General features: G+C 42.9%; 1 long non-coding RNA gene across 2 annotated transcripts in view; it reads left to right on the plus strand.

Annotated features, from left to right (window-relative positions):
• The window catches only part of LOC102158585, a 60,750-nt gene continuing 53,803 nt past the window's right edge, over positions 7,645–14,591 (plus strand). The window contains exons 1-3 of one of the 2 annotated variants that reach the window (XR_002344603.1): positions 7,645–7,934; positions 8,356–8,549; positions 10,994–11,183. This is a non-coding gene — a long non-coding RNA (uncharacterized LOC102158585). Of the gene's footprint in view, positions 7,935–8,355; positions 8,550–10,993; positions 11,184–14,591 lie in introns of those variants that run through there. The other variant, XR_002344604.1, reaches the window with a different exon arrangement.

Consider the following 14,591-nt stretch of genomic DNA (forward strand, 5'->3'; position numbering starts at 1 on the left):
ACTTTAATGTGCCATATAATTAAAACTCAGTACTAAATTGGACAATAAGCCATAGGTGGGTACAGCAAACATGTTCCAGCCTTTTGGGGGAGGTCTCATTCTGATGGGAGAGGTGGGTGTACTGGGTACAAAAGACTGCCCTGTCACAGGCAGTGGGAGAGAGGAGACGGGGGTGGGTGGGTATCTGGATCTTTGGCTGTGTGGGTGGGGTGGCGAGGGAATGGTGTGTGTTCCAAGTTTCTTTGCTGACTTGCCGGGGATCAGATGAGTCAGATAATTGCTCAACTGTGATATGGGGCAAAGAGAGAGGCGGGGGGGGGGGGGGGGATAAAAGAGACGGCACAAACCCTTTTAGTTACTTTGGATCAGCATGGAATAAGAACGGCAGAACCCCATGGAAAACAGATGGTGATAAAAATCAGGGGTAACCTGGCCAGAGGAAACCAGTTAAAAGCACAAACCAGTTAGGTCCAGCCTTTCTTGTGGAACCATGGCTACCTACATGTGGGAAACTTAAAGGACTCCCAGAATCAACCCTCATCTTGGATCCTATTTTCTAAAAGCACTGCCCATGGCCTTGAAAAAAAAAATCTTTCTCCTCTGCCAGCCCAGGAGACAAAGAGCAATGCTTTGCAAAATCCATAAAACAAAAGACTCCAACAGTGTCAAGCCTCTTTAAACAATCACTTGTGCTATGAGGCAAAACAACTGAGACATCCGGATAAGCACTGTGGTGGTATTTTTCATGTTGATTGCAATAACACCATCAAAGCCATGCACATTCTGTGTAAAATCAATGTCTGCTTGTTGGAGGAGGAGGGGGAAGGGGAGAGGCCTGGGGATTTTATCTTGTAAGTCAGCTTTGCAGATAATCGCATGCCCCGGGCTTGGAAAAAATTGATGGTAGATCAATGGTCAGGAACATGAACTGGACTCATTTGTGACTGTGCAGTGCCTGGTGTTCCCTGGGAATCTTGGGATACAGAAAAGAGATGCCAGTGGGTGGGGTGGGGTGTGCCGAGGTGCTATTTTTGAGTAGGCTGGTAGAGTCTTGGCATTATTTGCAAGGTAACTAGAAGGACTGCTTTGGGAGGGTTCAAATACTAGAAAAGACGAGCACACAGTGGGACAGGATTTCCAGGGGCTGGAGGCTGCTCCCATCTAATAAGGCAGGGGTGTGAGTGTTGAGTGTGTGAGTTGTGTGTACACATGCACAAGCAACCCTTTACCCTTGGGGAAGGCAAAGTTGAGTTTGTGTCAAGGAAATGTGTTACTGAACCAAACTCAAGTCCACTCCCCCACATGCAATAAAGTACAACTTTTGTATATTACGAGGTATCAGTATAAGAAGAAAGGGTGGCTCCAAACTCTGGGGAGGGTTTCAGCAAAGCATTTTCAAAGTCAAGGTGAGGGAAGGGTGTCACAAGGTATGTGATCAGCTTCTGCATAATCTGGTCGGTTGATGGTGAGGTGGCGTCATAGGGGTTAACATTATCAATCCTTAGGCACTAGAAGGTCTGGAGGCTATGTACTTATGAGCATCAAATAGTTAATGTCTTCTGTTTGGTGGTGGTTTTAGCATCTGAAAAACTCAGGAAATATGCATCAGATACTCTTGGCTACCTAAGTCAGAGCGGAGCTAAAGCAGAGGAGACGGGCGAGGGGCCTGCCCTAGGAAGGCTCCATAGGGTCTTGCTCGGTTCCACTTTTCCAAGTTATTTTTGTCCCAATCAAGGGTATAGCTAGTTCCTTTGTTTCATAGACTAGGGAAATACTTACTCAGGTTCAGGGTGAAGCAGATGGGTTGAACTGTGAGTCTAACTTGGCACCAGACTCCTTATGTTTGGCCCATGGTTTCTTCAGTTCTTCTTTATTGTCAAGAATAAGGGAGCTGATGAGGAAGGAATAAGGAAGAGAGAACAATCACTTACTATTTCCTCATTTCCAGATACAGATCCTGTGGGACTTCAAGGCCTCTCTGATGAGATAAACTCAAAGAGCTTCTGGGATGAAAATTACCAGACCCTTATCCCCCACCAGTCTCACCACAACAGTTACAAAGTCCCTGAACCTCTCCCCCTCAGCAACCTGGCCTACTTCCCCCTGCCCCATGTTAGGAAAGGTATTTGGCCCATTCCTCACCCCACCCCTATAGGGGTATCATACACCCCCAACCAACCAGCAAGTGTATCATAACACCCCTCTTTCCCCAATCACTCCGCAGCAGGTGTATCGTAAGACCTCTCCTCTCTCCTTTGTCCCTGGCCTATAAAAACAGACAGGACCATTAGCCTGGGGTACGCAGGCCCACTGTGTTAGCAGCATTTTCTGCCTCAATAAATTCAGCTTTTTTTTCCACTCTGCCCTGAGTCTGGAAATTTTTTTCCAATCCACGCACCAAACACACTAGATCCTATGAGAATGGACCCTTTTCTTCCAAATTTCCCCTCAAAATGGTTGCAATTCCCTTTCACTGACGGAGGGAGTCGACTCTTCCCTTTATTGATCCCCTTGAGGATTAAGTGAGTTATTTCACTTAAAATACTTAGCTTAATAAAGATCGCAGCTAGTGTGTTTTCATCATTTTTGTTGTCTACACCTTAGAAACACAAAAACCAACAGAGGTTCAGACAGCTCTTCACCTGGCCTTTCTGGGGAAAAAATCCAAATTATACAGAGTCAAGGTGGGATGGTAAAGGGGAGGGGAGAGAGGAGATAAAGTGCCCTTGGCAGTGCACCCATCTATCTACACCATCAGTTTGCTTTCCCCAAGTACACAGCAATCTTCCCACCAGGAACTCAGACTAGTATGTCCCCTTTCAGAGTCCCCCTGCTCTGCCCCCCTAACTCCTCTGTCCTTTTAAGCCTCACTCTCCTCTAGAGTTCTCCACTTTCTCCAATATCTCCTCTTTCCTGATTTGGTACTTTTCCCTGAGACGGCATAAACCTCAACCCTTCTCTGGTATCTATAATTCTTCCAGCTTCTTATTTACACACTTCTATTCTAGGTGGGGTGGGGGACACATTTTAAGCTCCCACCATAGAAGAGGCAGACAGGATGTAGGGGGGTCATTACTGTTCCTGATGTGTCATTGACTTTCTTTTTTCCCTTCAACATCTCAAAGCATCTGAGAAAGAAATTCAACATAACTTTTGATGACTTAGTGCCCTATCTGAGTCTCTTTGTAGTCCTACCATTGGGGTATCCTTAGCCTTATAACCTACTTGTCCATCTTCTGTCCTTGGATATACACCAAAGTCACCTTGAATTATCCTGATGCCAGAAGACACCTTTTGACTGCACTTGAACCCCGAGAGGCATATGCTAGAGGAGGGAGTAAGTATCTTTCTACAGATTGTAGTTGGTGCTCATTTAATCAGAGCCCTTACTTTCTATTGCTATTTCAACTCAGGCTGGTGTCTGTCTTTCCCCAAATAATAGTGCACTTTACACACTATCTTACGCTCCTCATTGATTGGTTGCTATGTTTTATGCTTAGCTCCTCAACTAGACTGTAAACTCCTTGAGGACAATGGCTATTTTTTTTCTCTTTCTCTGGGTCCCACAGGGTACCTAGCCCAGTTTCTGGTTCTTAGTGAGTATGTACAGGCTATTGTGTAAGGAACCATCACCACTTTAAAGCTGTTGATGGAAATTTATTAGTGATTTAGCTTGATACCTTCTTTCTACCTTATTGAACCTTTTTCTTGAAGTCCCCAGACCCCATTAAAGCTTATCTATCCAGACCCACCATCCTTAGCATCATTTCTCTTTACTTCCTCTAATTTAATTATTGGAAAACCATGCTATAAAACCATTTTATTTCCAAATGAGGTCATTTACCATCTCTGAGGCCAGGTCTCAAGTGTTCTCTCTGAAGCCAGTTTCTCTTTATAAGAATAATCACCACTAAATATGTTTGTCTTTAGAAAGAAATTCTTTTAGAAATTAGGCCCACAGAGAGAAGTCATAAGATTCTGGGGAGTGGTGCCAGTTACACAGTAGTTAATTTTGAATCCTAGACTAGAGGGAGTCCCTGGGTTAGGACAGAAGGTCTCCATAAAACATTCTCTCTTGCTCACATTTCAAAGTACATGCAACAAGCAGGGGTTTGGGGTGCATGTTCCAGATGAGCTAGAGCCAAGGAACATATAGCCTTAGCTTCTGTGTACCAGGAACTTGGACCTTAACAGAGGTTGCTGGTGCTAGCAGCCAGCCAGGTGAGAGCTATGCTTGTCCAACAGAGGCCAACTGCTCGATGGAGGAAGGGGATCTGGAGATGAGCTTTGTTTGGCTTTAACCCTGGGCCTGTGGTGACCCAGCTGTGGGCTGGGGGAGGGGGGCAATGGACACGTCCCATGATCTCCCTAAGCATCATTTTTGTCAGTATATAAATAAAATGGAGGTCGGCTTGTGATGTGGGACTAGATGATCTATAAGATTCTTTCACTGGGGATTGTTAAAAAAAAAACTAAGCCCAACCAAGCTTCTACAGAGGGATAATGCAATATAAGGCTTCTGTTGGACCTCTGGTGCCAGGAGCTGCATGCTATTTTTATGGAGACTCTTTAGCACATAAGGCCGTTCTCCTTTCTGGTATGGTAAGTTATTACTCTAGGTCTCTGCCTTTGGACTGGAACGCAAAACTAATTCAGCTTCCTTATTCAATTATATGGTGTAGGATGACTGAAGGAGGAGATAAAAGAGGTACATAACTTATTCTCCCTCTTAGTGAGCTTTCAAGCCTGTCCAGAATGTGATTTGGCCAACTTACTGGACCTTAGTTTTTTATTCCTAAAATGGTGATAATTGTCTACCTCAGAGAATTACTGAGAAAAGGGTGGGATCAGGATGAGGAGCTGAGGCATGCTTCTAAAAGACCATTAAAAAAAAAAAAAAAACCCTCAGCCACTGAGATAAATATTTTAGTGCAACATTGCAAAAAATTAAAATGAATGCAAACAATCCATGATGAGCAAAATACCATCATTTTAAAGAAAGACAGGATCAGTAGCATTGTTTTCTTCTTTATTTTAGGTTCCGATGGGAACAGCCTAGTACTTGTACTCGTACTGATCTTAAGAATTTGATGAATGGCTAAAAAATACTTGGGCATGGCTTATCTAAATCTGACTTTTATCTGGATCTTTAATCCTGTCTAAAGCATGTCATACGACCTGCGTTAAGCCAAAAGGTTGTAAAGTTGGCTAGTGTCCATCCTAAATGTGGACCCTAGAACTTATTCCATTTTTGGTGTGATCTGTGAAGGCCTAGGACAGATACTGAGGGGAAGAAATAGAAATATTTGTCTCCTCTTTCTTTGCAAAGCTGGAAAGCTTGTTCATAGAAGCCATGTCTTCAGGACAGTGCAGTTTATGATTTTTTTCTGTGCTACCTTCATGACATACCTAGACAGTCATATACAGGTAATTACTGTCTGAAGTGAGTGTGAATTATGATTCTCAATGATACCTCCTTGTGATTTGTTGCAATATAAATAATGGTGATTTACTGCAGCTTCACCAACTGCTCTGTTGGTGATGGATCATAATAGTAGATCATGATAATTACGAAATCAGCACAGGGCTGTTTTCCCCTTGTAATTCAATTGTAACACAACCACCAAGGCCGCTGAACATCACAGCCTGTCTGCTGGATGCTGGATTGTGTTCAAGAGGGGTACTTTGGTCTTTCACGTAATTCACAGCAGTTCATCTCTAATAATTTGCCCAGGTGGTTGTAGTATTACAGATTGACGGCACTTTACTTGTTGATTTTGATTCTAGATGCAAATTAAAATTCCAATTGTCATTCTTAGACCACAGGAATTAACAGGGAAATGCTGAAGGTCTGGGGAGGCCTGAGCAGGTGACAGAAGCCAGATCCCTCTCCTCCCTCCTCCCCTAGAGCCCCTTCCCTGACTCAGGCCTGGGTTGTGTCATGTGGACTGTGTCAGAGTGTTTATTAATTTTTCTGATTTACATGGAAGAACTTTTTCTCCAAAGAACACAAGATACCTGTCATTTTGGACTCTGCTTTAAACAACTCTAATCTATAAAAATCAACTTCATTTAGAACACTGACTTCCCAAACTGAATGCAAAGATGTTAGTTCCAGGAGTTCTCTGAAAAAAAGGAGTACCTGTGGTTAGCTTACATTGGAAGATACTTGGGTTAACCTAAATGAGGGATATGTAAAGACAGAAATAAATGAACACTTTTTAAAAGGTAAGTGAAATCTTGTTTTCCATTGCAGAGCTTCTTGGAGTCTTTGCTTTGATGGTGGGTACAGTGAATGTTTATGAAAAAACATGGTATGCAGTTTCTTAACTGTGGTCTATCCCTATCTCAGCCAGATGGACTAAAGAGGGCAGTCAAGTCTTCACCAATCCTTCCATCACCTAGGGGCCTAGCAGCTGAGGATCCTTCCTTGTCACTGCTATGGTTCTGGTCACTGCTGTGGTGCAATTTGCTATCTGGCCTGGGAACTTGCACATGCTGGGGGCATGGTCAGAAAAAAAAGGGGTGGGTAGAGATAAATAATAAAATCAGGAGTTTGGTATTAACATATACACACTACTATATATTAAACAGATAACCATCAAGGACCTACTATATAGCACAGGGAACCATACTCAATATTTTTAAATAAACGATAAAGGGAAAAGAATGTGAAAAAATAAGGATATGTATGCATGTATAGCTGAAACATCCTGCTATACACTGAAACATAACATTGTAAAGGAACTATATCTCCAAAAAAAAAAAAAAGAAAAGAAAGAAAGAGAGGGAAATAAAGTAAAAAGAAGCAGTCGGATGTGGTGATGTCCTGCTCTCCCCGTCTAAACAGCGCTAGGAGACACCAAATTACTGAAAATATTAATCCTTAGCCAACATGGTACACCTAATAATATAGGACTCAATGTAAAAAATACCAAATCACTGATTCTTTTTTTTTTTCTTTTGTCTTTTTGTCTTTTTTGTTGTTGTTGCTATTTCTTGGGCCGCTCTCGCGGCATATGGAGGTTCCCAGGCTAGGGGTTGAATCGGAGCTGTAGCCACCGGCCTACGCCAGAGCCACAGCAACGTGGGATCCGAGCCGCGTTTGCAACCTACACCACAGCTCACGGCAACGCCGGATCGTTAACCCACTGAGCAAGGCCAGGGACCGAACCCGCAACGTCATGGTTCCTAGTCGGATTCGTTAACCACTGTGCCACGACGGGAACTCCACTGATTCTTTTTTAGAAACAGGAGCTGAACCTACTCATATCAGAAACACCGCTATATCTACTCACAGGACTCTTCTGTTGGTCCCTCCGCGGAGGAAATAATATTCTGAAGTTGCTGGGTGTCGCTCCCAAGTATATTTCCAGACGGTCATTCACGACAAACGACCACGGAGGGGTCTGTCTGCAGACCTCTCGCCTCCGCGGTAGCTTGGTGTAGTGAGGAAGGCCAGGGTGCTACAAGCAGCTGGACTCCAGCTCTCCAGCCCTGCAAAAACCTCAGACTCCAGGACATTTTCACTTTGCGCCCACGGTGTGAGTCTCGCGAGAAGCCCTCCCTCGGTGGCGGGATTAGATGGGGTTCTTGCGGGGTCGGCCGAGCCCCGCCCCTACGTCCATGCGTGAGCGTGAGCTCCTCGCCTGGTCCTGGGTAGTGCACCTGTTGCCCTCCAGGTTGCCCGTCAGGTTCCGAGGCCCACCGGGGACAACCCCATTGCCCTGGGAAGCTCTCTCTGGAGTCGTCACGGTGAGGGAGGTGGGCCTGCTCCCTGGTGGGGCGGTTGCCATCTCGTCGTGGTTGCACTGTCTTCGCTGGGGTTGTACGCGGGTGTGGTAGCCATCGATTCTGGCGACGCGACCATGCGAAGAGGGACTGTCATACTTTCCAAACGGACCTCCTTGTGAGGCACCTGGACAAGTCTGAAGGTAGCACAGGCTTTGCCCTCGCCCCGACCACCAACGCTTACTTTTTTAGAAAAAAAATTTTTAAGAAAAAAAGAGTGGGATGAATAATAAAATCAGGAGTTTGGGATTAGTATATACACACTATTATATATGAAATAGACAACCATCAAAGACCTACTGTATAGCACAGGGAACTATACTCAATATTTTATAATAACCTTAAGGGAAAATCTGGGGGAAAAAAAGATAAAAAAAAATAGGTATATATATAAAAAGAAAGAAGTAGCGTCAGATTTCCCTACCCTTATATCTGGAATGAACCCGTGACTTGTTATGACCAATAGACTGAGGCAGAAGTGACCTTGTGTAATTTGGGGGCTGGGCTTGAAGCGATCTGAAGTTTCTCTCCTTTGCATTTGGAACAAACCTTCCTGAAACCCAGCCACAATCCTGATGAAGCTCGTGGTAAAAACGCCTATGTGGGTGAGAACCTAAGCCCAAGTGAGCTCCCAACTGGCACCTGCTACAGCTGGATGAGTGAGGCCACTTTGGACTTCCCGGCCATCTCAAAACCCAAGCCAACACCGTGGGAAGCAGAAGAACCTTCCAGTCAGTCAACAGAATTGTAAGAAAATAGTAAGTTGTTGTTATATTAAGACATTGAATTTGGGGTTGGTTTTCATGCCCAATCGATGACTAAAACACTATTCTTCTTCCTTATTATTATTATTTTTTTATCATGACCCTCTGTTCATTTCTTTCATGGAATTTAGCACAGTTTGTTTACTTGTTTAGTTTTCTCCTATGCTGTGAACTCTCAGAGTACAGGATCCATATTTATTTTACTTATCTCTGTATACCCCCATGTGGCACAGTGACTGGCACAGCGATAGCCATAGCTAAATATTTGTTGAACGTATGAGCATCTTTTAGAAAAGAGCTTTGAAACACCGGTCTAGTTTACAGACAGAATTAGGGTTGACCAATTACATAACAGATCTTTTGCTAAAGCAGAGATTATCAAAGGTTCTCTTAAATTTTGAGCCTCCATGGTACACCTCATGTAGGATGAAACATGGAAAACCCCAAATTACTGAAATTTTTCTAGAAACGTGTACTGGACCTCCTCATATCTGAAACTAAAATTTCTACTCAGAGGCCTTCCTTTTCATCCCTCTGTGGAGGAAACAATATTCTGAGGTTGATGAGTGTCATTCCCAGGTATATTTTTATTTTTTAGTACATAGGCATACAACATAAAAATTTGGAATATACAGCATATATTGTATTACACACCTGTCATCCATTTACATTTGCTTTATTCTTAGTTTTTGAAATTTATTCACCTAATATATGCATGTCTAATTTGTTCATTTTGATTGTGGTAAAGTATTCCATTTTATGACTAAACATCTATCTCCTTCCTGCTAATGGATAATCAATTTTTGTCTATATTTACTAAGGCAGGCTGTGATGAGCATCTTTGTGCCTGTCTCTGTGCATGCTAAGAGTTTATTGTTGCCCTTTTCCAGATGAGCAGATGGAAGCTCAAAGCGCTCTAGGGAATTTGTCTGATGTCAGACAGTTAATCAAGTTAGGGCCGGAATTCAAATTCAGCCCATGTTCTTTCTTTTGCTGCATTTAGCTTCCCCCAAAAGCTAAAAGGTCCTCAGACAGAGGTTATAATGCTTGAGAAGGAGATCTGAGAAAGGAAGCATCATGGGTGCCTCATTGAATTGGGCTGCGATTTGCTTTTTAGTCTCTTGGAGCCAATCACTCAGCAGAGACCTGCAGGGGACCCACTGGTGTGGAGACAGTATAGGATCTAGGAGATAAATGTGGGTCCTTGCTTCTTAGCTTTAAGAAGAGGGGCTTAAAGAAAGTGATTGCATTTGCTGAAAATGGATAGGCCTTGGGCTGTGGGACATGTGGAAGGTGGGCTGGTGAGTTTAGACAGAGGAAGATGTGCTTCTAGAATGCTGAAGTGCAGAGAGGAGCTTGGGGTCTGAGTGTCTCCAGAGCCGCAAGGTGAGTTTGGTTCCTTTGAACTTAGGGGTAAATGTTGCTTGGTGTGTGCCAGCCATCAAATGCCAACGTGGTGACTTTCACCTTGTTTTTTTTGCCTGTTATTTTCTTCACCATTCTTCGTTTTGATTCTGAAGCCCAGCTCTGCCCTTCTTCGCTGGGTGCAGGAATAGTTTAGTGAGGCCCTTGGCATCTTCATTCTACCAACTGCAACAGACCTGTCCTTGGGAGGCTCCCTGAGCCTGTAACACTCACAGTAACATTGAAACATTAGACAGTCAGAGCTAGAAGGATCTCAGAGACCCTAAGGGTACCACCCTCGTTAGGAGATGATAGTCTAAGGACCAGATAGAGACTCACTAAGGGTCTCATCACCACTGAATGGAATACAAAGAATCAGAACCAGGGGGGCCAAACCCTGCCAAGTGTTCCTTTTTTTTTTTTTTTTTTTTTTTTTTAACGGTGGACCCCCTTGCTCCTGCAGGAACTGTCCAACATGGTCTTTTATGCAGAGCTGGCTCTTTATGGCTTTGCCTGTGGCCAGTTCTTTGCTGTTTCCCTGGGCAGGGTGAGGTCTTGCTATGGGAGAAAGAGGATTCTTATCTATAATTTCTTCCATCCCATTGTCTAATCCAACAGCCTGGTAAGCAGTAGAGAGTTGGGAATATCAAACCCTGTTGATATTACTATGGCCAGCCCTTTTCTTCTACCAGGGATAACAGCAGTTGGCAGTGTCTACCTGGAAGACTGTATTGAAAATGATTCTGAGGCTGATGATCTATGGTCCATTATTGCTGTCTGCCATGAGCATGGGAATGGAGAATGGGAGCATATATGGCATGTGTTTACATTCTTGCCTTCCCCCTTGTCTGATGCCGTTTTGTCCTCAGGGCTCTCCTAAGAGTCTCGAAGGTGCAAAAATGGACATGTTTTTGGACAAACCTTGTGGTGGGTGTTACAAGAGCCACCACTCACATAAGGAGTGTCTTGATCAACTCCACGGTGCACACTAAGCAGGCTCTGTGAACCTCCCGCCTTTCTTCTCCCCCAAGTAGAGCTGCTGACCTAGTTCCCGGCTACTGAGATCCTGACTAATTGTCATCCCTTGCAAGCAGACCTTCACTGAACCTTAGGAGCAGAAAATTCAGAAACAAAAGCAAGAAATAAAAGAGCTGTCAGAAAGAATCTACATAGAACCCTGAAGTTGTGCTTTCATAACTGAATAAATAACTCCTTGAGCAATAATTTGTTTGCAAGCTGTTAATTAGCAGCATAATTAATTTCTGCAGATTATAAATAACAGAGCACAAAGTGGCATTCCCAGTAGAGCCAATGAAAAATTACCTAAACCATTTTAAGAACCAAAAATAGTTCACAACGTAACAGATTTAAAGGGGCTCTAGAATCCGGGTGGTGCCATTTTCTTTTTCCTCTGGGTTAAAAAGAAAGAAAAAAAAATTCCCCAGAAAACTCAACAACTACAAGCTTGTATCTGAAGTCAGAAATTTATTGGCAAAAAAGCAGAGTTTCATTAATCACCCTGTTCTCTCTTATGCCTGGCATGTCAAGAAGGAAAAAAAAATCTCTGTTTATCTCTGCTTCAAACAAACAGCCGCATAAGTGGATTATTCCCAACAGAAAGATTTTCCCTATACTCTAATCTCAAAGCAATCATTCACTACTCTAAATGAGCAGTTACTTAAAATGTTAAGAAGGGATGCTAATTAGCTTAAGGAAAACCTTGCCAAGTATTTAATTTTCAGAAAATAAAATGAAGATAAGAAAGGCCTCTCACCTTTAGCAACCTGAAGTCATTGTTTTCTATCTCATCTCTTGCCTTGAGTGCTTCCGTGGTTCTAGGATCTGGACTATGGGATGCTGGCTGGGTGGTACCAATTGATATCTAGGTTCAGAAAATTGAGGGTAAGAATATTCTTGAGAAAGAGAAAGATGCTTAACTTTATTTATAATCTGGAATCTTTTTCAAAAAGATTGAAACAATTTTAAAAAAAAAAGAGAGAGAGAAGTGAAAAATGAGTCTATTAAAGACCACGGTGGGTGACTGCTGGAAGGAAATTGACCTAAGAGGAATGAAATAGATATTCCAGTTATAAACGTAGATACCACAGTTTGACACCACATAGTTCTGAGCTTCCCAGTAGCCAAGGTAAGGAAGACAACATTGCTCAAGGGCTCATGTTATCTGAAAGCAAAACAGGTGAGAAGCCAGGAGCATGGACTATAAACCATGCAATTGGCGGTTAAGGCCTGGGCTTTAGAACCAGAAGAATATGGATTGAAACTGACCTCTTGGAGTTCCCGTCGTGGCTCAGTGGTTTATGATCTGACTAGGAACCATGACGTTGCGGGTTTGATCCTTGGCCTTGCTCAGTGGGTTGATGATCCAGCGTTGCCATGAGCTGTGATGTAGGTCGCAGACGCGGCTCAGATCCCTCATTGCTGTGGCTCTGGTGTAGGCCAGCAGCTACAGCTCTGATTCGACCCCTAGACTGGGAACCTCCATATGCTGCTGGAGCCGCCCAAGAAATGGCAAAAAGACAAAAAAAAAAAAAAAAAAAAAAAAGAAACTGACCTCTTCATAGACAAAACTTTGTGATCTGGGCAAGCTATTTAATCTTCTTGTGTCCCAGAATTTTTCTTTATTTAAAAAAGAGGCTCTTTATTTTGAAATAATTTTAGATACATTAGAAGTTATAAGAATAGTGCTGAGAATTCTTTTGCACTCTTCTCCCAGCTTCCTCCAATGATAGCATCTTAGATTCAAAAGGATGTGATCAATATGGGAAATTGACATTGATACAATTATGGACCATACTACATGCCATATTCAGATTTCACCATTCCCAGGTTTGGTTTAAAAGGGGGGAAACATCAACAACAGTAATAATACCTAGTCATAGGGTTTTTATAAATATTACACAGCACAATACATGTAACTCATTTCACATATAATTAACTGCACAATAGACACTCAATAAATGGTAGCTACTACTTTCCTCCTCATTAATGAGAGGAAGGTCATTAGCCATGGCCGCTACATGATGTTTCCTAGACGTGAAATACGTCCAATCTTCTGTTATCAGCCCAGACTTCCAGTAGGAAGCAATCTATTCGGTCAGGTATAATAGGGGTTAGACTGGAAAAGAGGGTCCATTTAAGAGGAAATGCAGACGGGTACATTTAATCAGGGTTCTGCTGATAAAACCGAAAGAATTAAAGCATCTTCATTTCTGTTTCAGACACTGGTTTATTTTCTGCCTCCCCAGCCACCCAGAAAGTAAGAGCTCCTTTCTCATCCCTCTGATATAAAAAGAACAAAATGCCTAATTATAGATAGTGCTTTTCTGAGATCTGAGCCAGTGCTGCAGAGGAACCGGGTATGAGTTTGCAGTTTTATTGTTGCCTCTTGCGTGTGTTTGAACATTTCTGCAGACGCTTGTGCTATTCTATTCAATTCCATTTGACATAGCTAAGCTCTTATTATATATGTGCATTTCATGGTGCTCGTTAGGCACTACAGGAAGTGCAGGATGAAAAGCGATGACTTTTACCCCCAAGGAGCTTATAATCTAGTGAGGATGTGACAGGGACACAGATTCTAATATTATTTCCCTGAATTTGTGTATGGCCAGCTATTTTATTCAACTCTTGAGTAATCTGCTCAGGTACAGTAAAGTGATTATGAAAGGAATATCTGCTCTAGAAAGTGTTACCTTGACGCTTCTAATATTATTGGGGGGGGAATTATTGATTCATCTAGTAAATATTTATCGAGTCCATACTATGTGCTAGGTAACTTTCTACGTTTTGGAGGTCCAGTGATGAACACGATAGACAGAATTCCTGTTTTAGTAGATTTTATCTCCTAATAGGGGAGGAATATAGAAAATTGCATAAGCAAATGAAGAAAATAGATGTAAGAGTAACTGGTAGGGGGGTAGGATGAGACTGGAAGACAATGAAAACTGCTCTGCAGAGGCAGCACTTGCTCTGACACCTGGAAAATGGGGAGGATCAAATGGATGATCCCGGGGAGATAGGAAACCATGGCAGGTGGAGGAACCAGCCAATGTAAAGACCCAAATGCAGGCCTACCTGGTATGACAGTGTGATTAACAAACCTTAGTGCCGTGTAGATGCTTAATACTCCTGTGTTAACTGGACGGAGAGCCAAAGTACATGACTCAGAAGGTCAGAGACAAAAGATGGTGAGAGTGAGCGTCCCAGAAGAGGGAGGCATTTCACTGGACTCTGAAGATGAAATCTTCTGGATAGATGGAGGAGGGATGGCCTTTCCCTGAGAAACAAAAGGCCCCTCTGTAAGGGGTGTCATTTAAGAGGGTGTGAGAATGGGTGAAAAGCGGAGAGGGCGGTTGTGGGGACCGCAGAGATCGTAACCATCTATCGTCATTATCATCACTCTTCAACACTTAATATTAAAATGTTTAATAACATTGAGTATTTATTAAAAGCTTCCTATATGCCAAGGATTGTGGTAAGTATTTTACCTTCTGCTTTCTCATTATTATTCACATTCTAACTGACAGTTGAAGAAACTGAGCCTAAGGCGAGTGAACTTGCCCAAGGTCACATGACTGAATGACGGAGCCAGGACACGCACTCATGTCTGTT

This window comes from Sus scrofa, chromosome 6, assembly GCF_000003025.6.
Source record: "Sus scrofa isolate TJ Tabasco breed Duroc chromosome 6, Sscrofa11.1, whole genome shotgun sequence".
Classification (NCBI taxonomy): Eukaryota; Metazoa; Chordata; class Mammalia; order Artiodactyla; family Suidae; genus Sus; species Sus scrofa.